General features: G+C 47.2%; 1 long non-coding RNA gene across 1 annotated transcript; it reads left to right on the top strand.

The window, feature by feature from the left end:
* Window positions 1–4,323: 4,323 nt before the first annotated feature.
* LOC148142292 (uncharacterized) lies at window positions 4,324–8,902 on the top strand. The gene is made up of 3 exons (XR_015752016.1): window positions 4,324–4,452; window positions 7,941–8,166; window positions 8,848–8,902. It is a non-coding gene; the product is annotated as an uncharacterized LOC148142292 (long non-coding RNA).
* Window positions 8,903–9,444: the final 542 nt, after the last annotated feature.

A 9,444-nucleotide genomic window follows, 5' to 3' on the forward strand; every position in this document is an offset into this window, starting at 1 on the left:
AGCCATTCAGGAGGGTTTCTTGACATAGTATGTAAATAGTCCAACCAGGGAAGGTGTGATTATTTGATCTGGTTTTGGGAAATGAGCTCGGCCAAGTGAGTGAAATTTCAGTGGAGGTCATTTTGGGAAGAGTGACCATAATATCACGAGTTTTAAGATACTTATTGATTGGGATAACAGCAGTTCTTAGGTGAAGGTGTTAAACTAGGGAAGGTGAACTACAACAGTATTGGGCAGGAAGTGAAGAACGTTGATTGGAGGTGGCTGTTTTAGGGTAAATCTGCATCAGATATGTGGGAGTATTTCAAACAGCAGTTGATTAGAGTGGCACTAGAATGAAGGATAGGTATGGGAAATTATGTGAACCTTGGATCACCTTGGTCAAAAAGGAAAAGAAGAAGCATATGTAAGGTCTGGGAGGATGGGAGCTGATGAAGCCTTTGGAGTATATAAGGAGAGTAGGAAAGGACCTAAACAAGGAATTAGAAGGGCTAAAAGGTCCTAAATTATTGGAAAAGATTTTTAGGGACAAGATCTATATGCATTTCAAAGCCAATAGACTTATTAATGATAGAGATCATGGTTTTGTGTGGGGGAGATCGTGTCTCACTAATTTTTTGAGGAAGTGACGAAGATGATTAATGAGGGAAAAGCAGTTGATGTTGTCTATACGGACTTCAGTAAAGCCTTTGACAAGGTCCCTCATGGCAGACTGGTACAAAAGATGAATTCATATGGTATCGGGGTGAGCTGGTAAGATGGATACAGTTATAGGAGCCAGAGGGTAGCAATGGAGGGATGCTTTTCAGAATGGAGGGTTGCGACAAGTGGTGTTCCATAGGGATCAGTGCTGGGACTTCTGGTCCATATAAATGATTCAGAGGAAAAAATAGCTGGTCTAATTAGTATGTTTCTGGATGATACAAAGATTGATGGAGTTGCTGATAGTGAGGATACAACAGGATATAGATGCATTGGAGGCATGGGCAGAAAAATGGCAGATGAAATTTAATCTGGGCCAGTGTGCGGTAATGCATTTTGGAAGGTCAAGTACAGGTGGAAATTATACAGTGAACGACACACCCCTTAGGAGTATCGATATGCAGAGGGATCTGGGTGTGCAGATCCACAAATCATTGAAGATGACAGCATAGGTAGATAAGAGAGTTGGATAGAGCTCTCAAGGAATCAAGGGTTATGGAAATAAGGCAGGAACAGGATACTGATTGAGGATGATCAGCCATGATCATAATGAATGGTAGTGCAGGCTCAAAGGGCAGAATGGCCTACTCCTGCACCTATTGTCTATTGTCTAAAAAAAGGCTTATGGCATGCTTATCTTCATTGGAAGGGGCATTGAGTATAAGGATAGACAAGTTATACTGCAGCTTTATAGAACATTAGTTCGGCCACACTTGGAGTATTGCTGCAGTTCTGGTCACCATGCTCCCAGAAAGACATGGATGCTTTGGAAAGGCAACAGAAAAGGTTTCCTAGGATGTTGCCAGGTATGGAGGATTTTAGCAATGAAGAAAGGTTGGATAGACTGGGTTTGTTCTCACGGGAATGCAGGAGGTTGAGGGGTGACCTGATAGAGGTTTACAATAGTGTGAATGATATGGAAAGAGTGGGAAGTATGTGGCTTTTTCCCAGAGTGGAGGGTCAATTACCAAGGGACACAGGTTTAAAAGGTGAGGGGTGAAGTTTAAGGTGAAGTTTAAAAGGAATGTGCAAGGCAGGTCTTTCACACAGAGGGTGGTGAGTGCCTGGAAGACACTGTCAGAGGAGGTGGTGGAAGCTGGCACAATAGCAGCATTCAAGAAGCATCCGGATGAAGACAGACTAGGAAGGGGATAGAGAGAAATAGATCCTATAAGTGAAGACAGTTTTAATATGGAGCAAAATATGTCAACGCAGGCTTGGAAGGCTGTTATTGTTATTTGTTCTAGATTTCAGTAGAACAGTTGGAGGAAGTCAAATAGAAGATAAAACATTTCATTGTCCCCATCCCCGGCCAATAAAACTCCAGGATCTTCATTTCCTCCTTTTCCCATCACAGGATATGCATCCCCTCATGTCATTCCCAAAAATATGTGACCCATCACATTTTCTACTTACTCATTAAGCTATGCTGGGTCCACTGCTTTTCGTCATTTATATCAATGATTTGGAAGTGAAAATGAGAGGCATACTTAATAAGTTTGCAGATTACACCAAAATTGAAGTTGTAGTGGACAGTGAAGAAGGTTACCTCAGAATGCAACGAGATCTTGATCAGATGGGCCATTGGGCTGAGGAGTGGCAGATGGAGTTTAATTTAGTTAAATGTGAGGAATGCATTTTGGTAAAGCAAATCAGGGCAGGACTTATACACTCAATAGTAAGGTCCTGGGGAGTGTTGATAAACAAAGGGCCCTTGGAGTGCAGGTTCATAGTTCCTTGAACGTAGAGACTCAAGTAGATAGGATAGTGAGGAAGGCATCTAGAATGCTTTTCTTTATTGGTTAGAACATTGAGTATTGGCGTTGGGAGGTCATGTTGCGGCTGTACAGAACATTGGTTAGGCCACTGTTAGAATATTGCATGCAATTCTAGTCTCTTTCCTATCGGAAAGATGTCGTGAAACTTGAAAGTGTTCAGAAAAGATTTACAAAGATCTTGCCAGGGTTGGAGATTTGAGCTTTAGGCAGAGGATGACTAGGGTGTGGCTGTTTTTCCTGAAGTGCTGGGGGCTGAGGGGTAATCTTATAGAAGTTTCAAAGCAGGAGAGGCATGAATTGGGTAAATAGGCAAGGCCTTTTCCCTGGGGTCAGTGGGTTCCAGAGCTAGAGGCATAGGTTTAGAGTGTGAGAGAAAAGATATAAAGGGGACCTAAGCGACAACTTTTTAATAGTGATGAGTGTATGGAATGAGCGGCCAGTGGAAGTGGTGGAGGCTGGTACATTTACAACATTTAAAAGACATCTGGATGGGTATATGAGTAGGGAGGGTTTAGAGGGAGATGGTTGAGCGTATGGTGCTGGAAAAGCACAGCAGGTCAGGCAGCATCCGAGGAGTTGGCAAATTGATATTTCGGGCAAAGGCCCTTCATCAGGAATGAGGCTGTGAGTTGAGGGGGTGGTGAAGTAAATGGGGTGATGGTGGGGCTGAGGTTAAGGTGGGTAGAGAGTGCAATAGGTATTTGGAGGTGAGGGTAATGGTGATAGGTCGGAGTGGGTAGGTAGGAAGGAAGATGGATAGGTGGGACAGGTCGTGAGTGCAGTGCTGAGCTGGAAATTTGGAACTCCGATGAGGTGGGGGCAGGGGAAATGAGGAAACTGGTGAAATCCACATTGACGGCATCACATCCCAAATGAGAGAATTGAACCACTCCCCCTTGTCATTTAATGACATCATTAACACTCTCACCATTGTGGGTTTCCCATTGATCAGAAATTGCACTGGGCTCACCATAGAAATACAGTGGCTGCAAGAGCAGGTCAGAGGCTTGGAATACAGCAGTGAGTACAGTCAGGAGTGCAATGGAATTCTTCCCACTTGCCTGGCTGTGTACAGTCCCAACAACACTCAAGGAGCTCAATACCATCCAGTACAAAGCAGCCACTTGATTGGCACTAAATCCACAAATATCCACTCCTTCCACCACCGATGCTCAGGAGCAGCAGTGCGTACTGTCTACAAGATGCTTAATGGAAGTTCATCAACGATACTTAAACACCACTTTCCAAACCCATGCGCATTTCCAGTTTGAAGAAAAGGGCAGCAGATACATGGGAACACCATCCCATGAAAGTTCCCCTCAAAGCTGCTCGCTGATTTGGAAATATATCACCATTCCTTCAGTGTCACTGGGTCAAAATCCTAGAGTTCCCTCCCTCCAGGCATTGTCTACCCACAGTGCATGGACGGCAGCTTCAAGAAGGCAGGTCACCACCACCTTCTCAAGGGGCAACCAAGGACATGTAATGAGTGCTGGTCCAGCCGGTGACTTATTCATTCCCTGAATGCATTACAGAGATAGAAAAAAGAGACCCCCTCTGACTCACACCAACGGTGGATCCCATCACATTCCCCAAACTATGAACCTCGACTCCACATCATTCTCCGAATAAATTTTAAAAACACTCTTGGTCACCCCCAAAATATGGGACTCATCACCTCCTCAGTGTGTAACTATGACCTTTTGAACATAGAACATGGAACATAGAACAGTCTAGCACAGTACAGGCCCATCAGCCCTCGATGTTTTGCTAAACAATTGCTGTCCGTTCCTATACTTTCAGCAGACTACTTGGAAATGGATGAAATGCCAGTATTAGCAGAGGAAATGTTAGATGCGTCTAACAACCTCAACATCAACATTGAAGCTAACAAAATTCAACCACCCAGATGCATCATCGAAATCCGAAAATAATCTCCCGAGACGTGAATTTGGGATCTTGTCCCTGTCAGGTAAGCGAGGAATTAATCTGCTGGGTTTGGGAGAGTCCCAGAGTTCGGGCTGGGGTGGTGCACACAGGCTGGGTTTGGAGAATCGCGCAGGAAATTGGATCTGGAGGAGGTTACCGAGATTGGGAAATGTGCAGGGGCAAGAAGAATGTACAGAGATAGTGATGGCTGAAGGGACTGAAGGAGGTTATGGAAATGGGGAGGGGTATAGGGGACAGAGGAGGTTACAGAGATAGAGAGAGTTAGTAGGGATTGGGGAAGGATTACAGAGAAAGGCATGGGGCAGAGATAGTGAGTGATGGAGGGGCTAGAAGACGCTACAGAAGGGTAATGATGCAGGGTTCAGAAGAAGTTATGCATGTAGGGCAGAATTTAAAGATTGGAAGAGGATACACAGATAAAGAAGTGTGCAGGTACTGGTGGAGGTTATCTGGAGGGAAGTTCGCAGGGACTAGAGGAGGCTACAGGGATAGGAAGGTTTGGAGGAGTTGAGGGAGGTGAAAGAAATGTGGGTTGTTATAGGGACTGGAGGAAATCACAGAAACAATGAGGAGTGTTGGGACTGGAAGAGATAGTTATAAAGAAAGGATGTGTTGCAGGCACTGGAGGATTTTACAAAGGAAGGGAGGTGTGTAGTAACTGGAAGAGATAGTAGTGATAGGCAGGATTGTAAGAATTGGAGAAGTTACAGAGATTTGAAGATGCCTGAAGACTGAAGAAAATTAGGGTGTTCCAGGGGCTGGAGGTGGTTTCAGAGATAGGGAGGGTTTTTTAGATTACTTACAGTGCGGAAACAGGCCCTTCGGCCCAACAAGTTCACACCGACCCTCCGAAGAGCAACCCATCCAGACTACATTCCCCACCTCCAGCCCCTGGAACACCCTATCTCTGTCATCTTCTCCAATCTTCAGACATCTTCAAATCTCTGTAACTCCTCCAATCCTTACAACTTTGCCTATCACTACTATCTCCTCCAGTTACTACACACTTCACCTAACACTACGGGCAATTTAGCATGGCCAATTCACCTAACTTGCACATTTTTTGGACTGTGGGAGGAAACCGGAGCACCCGGAGGAAACCCACACAGACACAGGGAGAATTTGCAAACTCCACGCAGAAGTTGCCTGAGGCGGGAATTGAACCCGGGTCTCTGGCACAGTGAGGCAGCAGCGCTAACCACTGTGTCACCGTGCTGCCCGACTGTGCCACCATGCCAGTTGTAGGGGGTTGGGACAGTTACAAAGAAGGGAAGATGGATAGGGGATAGAAAAAATTATAGAGTTGGAGAATGTTGCAGTGACAGGAGGATGTTACAAAGACATTATGGGGTGTAAGAGATGGAGTAGGTTACAGAGAATGGAAGATGGATAGGGATAGAGGAGGCTAAAGAGTTTGGAAATGTGGCAGGGTCTGGAGAATTTTATAGGGATATGGTGGGTGACAGGAGGAACTTATAGAAATCAGGAGAAATATTGGATAAGTAGGGAAGGGTGTCGATGCTGGATGAGGTGACAGTGATAGGGAGAGTTCTTTGTCCTAGATGAAGTCCTAGGATCTAGATTGCATTGTAGATTTGTAGTAAGGTGTAGATGCTGGGGGAGGTGTCAGGCAGGAAGCTGTGTAAGAGCTAGGAGAAGGTAGCACAAGAATAGGTTGTAAAGAAATGGAGGAGGGTAGGGGCAGGAGGACGTGACAGATATATGGGGCTGTAGTGGATAAAGGATATTCAGCTTTAGGGCGATATGACATAACAGAGGCAGGTTCTAGAGGAGGTTACTAAGATCGATTGCAGTGTCAGGCATTTAGGAGGTTACAGACTAGGAAGAATTGTTGGTGGTGGAGAGATTACTGAGATCAGTCGCAGTGTCCGGATATAGGCAGTTACTGAGTAGAAAGGGTTGTTGGGGAAGTAGTTACTCAGTACTGCACAGATGGAGGGTCAGTACTGAGGGAGTACTACACTGTCAGATAGTTCGTACTGAGGGAGCGCTAGGCCATTAGTTTATCAGCACTGAGGGAGTACTGCACCATTTGAGAGTCAGTGCTGAGGGAATGCCGCATTGTCATCTGAGGGAGTGCCACACTGTCAGAGGGTCAGTACTGAGGGAGTGCCACACTGTCAGAGGGTCAGTACTGAGGGAGTGCCATACTGTCAGAGGGTCAATATTGAGTGAGTGCCGCATTATCAGTGGGTCAGTACTGAGGGAGTGCCACACTGTCAGAGGGTCAGTACTGAGGGAGTGCCACACTGTCAGAGGGTCAGTACTGAGGGAGTGCCACACTGTCAGAGGGTCAGTACTGAGGGAGTGCCATACTGTCAGAGGGTCAATATTGAGTGAGTGCCGCATTATCAGTGGGTCAGTACTGAGAGAGTGCCACACTGTCAGAGGGTCAGTACTGAGGGAGTGCCACACTGTCAGAGGGTCAGTACTGAGGGAGTGCCACACTGTCAGAGGGTCAGTACTGAGGGAATGCCATACTGTCAGAGGGTCAACTTTGAGTGAGTGCCGCATTATCAGTGGGTCAGTACTGAGGGAGTGCCACACTGTCAGAGGGTCAGTACTGAGGGAGTGCCACACTGTCAGAGGGTCAGTACTGAGGGAGTGCCACACTGTCAGAGGATCAGTACTGAGGGAGTGCCACACTGTCAGAGGGTCAGTGCTGAGAGAGTGTGGCACTGTCAGAGGGTCAGTACTGAGAGAGTGCCATACTGTCAGAGGGTCAGTACTGAGGGAGTGCTGCACTGTCAGAGGGTCAGTACTGAGAGAGTGCCATACTGTCAGAGGGTCAGTACTGAGGGAGTGCTGCACTATCAGAGGGTCAGTACTGAGGGAGTGCTGCACTGTCAGAGGGTCAGTACTGAGAGAGTGCCATACTGAGAGAGGGTCAATATTGAGTGAGTGCCTCATTATCAGTGGGTCAGTACTGAGGGAGTGCCACACTGTCAGAGGGTCAGTACTGAGGGAGTGCCACACTGTCAGAGGGTCAGTGCTGAGGGAGTGCCACACTGTCAGAGGGTCAGTGCTGAGAGAGTGTGGCACTGTCAGAGGGTCAGTACCGAGGGAGTGCTGCACTATCAGAGGGTCCGTGCTGAGAGAGTGTGGCACTGTCAGAGGGTTAGTACCAAGGGAGTGCTGCACTGTCAGAGGGTCCGTGCTGAGGGAGTGCCGCACTGTCAGAGGGTCAGTACCAAGGGAGTGCTGCACTGTCAGAGGGTCCGTGCTGAGGGAGTGCCACACTGTCAGAGGGTCAGTACCAAGGGAGTGCTGCACTGTCAGAGGGTCCGTGCTGAGGGAGTGCCGCACTGTCAGAGGGTCAGTACCAAGGGAGTGCTGCACTGTCAGAGGGTCCATGCTGAGGGAGTGCCGCACTGTCAGAGGGTCAGTACTGAAGGAGTGCCGCACTGTTGAAGGATCTCACTGCAGGTGGTTTTTATTTCAGTGCATACTGTCTTTTCCAATTCCATGACTACCTTCCTTTCACCTCAGATCCTCTGGGATTGTCTCTGTCCCCATCACAGTTCCAGACTCTATCACGGAATGGAAGGGCAGCATGTTCTGTACTAGCCATGTGGGAATTGGAATCTCCAACACTGCCACCTTCAAGGCATTTCAACCATTCTTCGTCGAACTGGCTCTGCCCTTTGCTGTTGTCAGAACCGAGGGCTTCACTCTCAATGCCAAAGTCTTCAACTACCTGAGTCAATGTCTTGTGGTGAGTGAGCTCGCCTGCTTGTTATTCCACACTGGAATGAGGTACTAGCCTCTTCCCTGCCATTTTTTCCCTACACTACACCAGTTATGGCATCATGTTAGCTGAATACAGACCGGGGACGAATTGTCTGTTACTCCTGCTCATCATGTTGGATGCCAAACTCAGAGCGGAGTACTTGTATATTCCTTCACAAGATCTATGTGTGTGGCTCTGGCTGGGCCAGCATTTCTTAACCATTGCTGAGGTCCTTTCTTCAACTGCTGGAGTCCATGTAGGTCAACCAATAGTACAATGTTCTTTGCAAGAGAATTCAAGGGTTTCAACACTGAAGGAACAGTGATATATTTCCAGCTTAGGATGGTGAGTGGCTCAGAAGGGAACTTCTGGTAGGTACTCTGCCCATGCAGCTGCTGCCCTTATGTGTCCATATGGTATTGGTCGTAGGTCTGGAAGGTACCTCAGTGAATATTAGCAATGCAGCTTGGAGACGGTATACACAGGTTATTGCTGAGCAGTTGCTATTTGATAGTTCTGCATTCCTGTTCTTTACTGATGATTGGGGCGGTAATTGGCCAGGTTGGATCCTGTCCTGCTTTTTGTGGAGATGACCCAAAGACTAGCTGTGAACTTCTGGACTGAGTCCTGCGTTGTGGCACATTTACCCATTTCCTCTTTCCTCAGGTGAAAGTGACCCTGCTCAATGCCCAGGGATTTACTGTAACAGCAGAAAGTGACACCAAACATATGACTTGCATCTGCTCCCAGGACAGTCAGACTTTCAGCTGGCATCTCCTCGCCACGGGACTGGGTCAGTAATTTACTGAGCACCAGACTCCAATCTGGGCCAAGGAGCCTTTGTTCCGGATCCCTGGGTTAGGGAGAGAGGGGGAGAACTATTTCAGGTAACTGTTCCCAATCCCTGGGTCAGTCAAGGAAGGGCAGACACATTCCATGTACATGCTCCCAATCCCTGGGTTTGGAAGGGAAGGGGAGAATCATTCTTGGTTTCAGGAGGGAGGGGAAAAATTATTCCGGGTACCTGCTTCTGATCCCTATGTTAGGGGGGGAAGGGGAGAATCATTCCAGATACCTGTTCCCAATCCCTGAGTTAGGGAAGAAAGGGAAAAATCTACCTTTTTACAGTATTCTAAATGCAGCCGAACCAAAGTCTTGTACAATGTTAACATGACCCGCCAGCTCTTATACTCAATGGCCCTTACGATGAAGGCAAGCATACCATATGCCTTCTTGACCACTCTATCCACCTGTGCAGCTGCC

The sequence above is a fragment of the Chiloscyllium plagiosum genome, unplaced genomic scaffold (assembly GCF_037043375.1).
Source record: "Chiloscyllium plagiosum isolate Xiang-an unplaced genomic scaffold, Cpla_swu_hap1 HiC_scaffold_29, whole genome shotgun sequence".
Classification (NCBI taxonomy): domain Eukaryota; kingdom Metazoa; phylum Chordata; class Chondrichthyes; order Orectolobiformes; family Hemiscylliidae; genus Chiloscyllium; species Chiloscyllium plagiosum.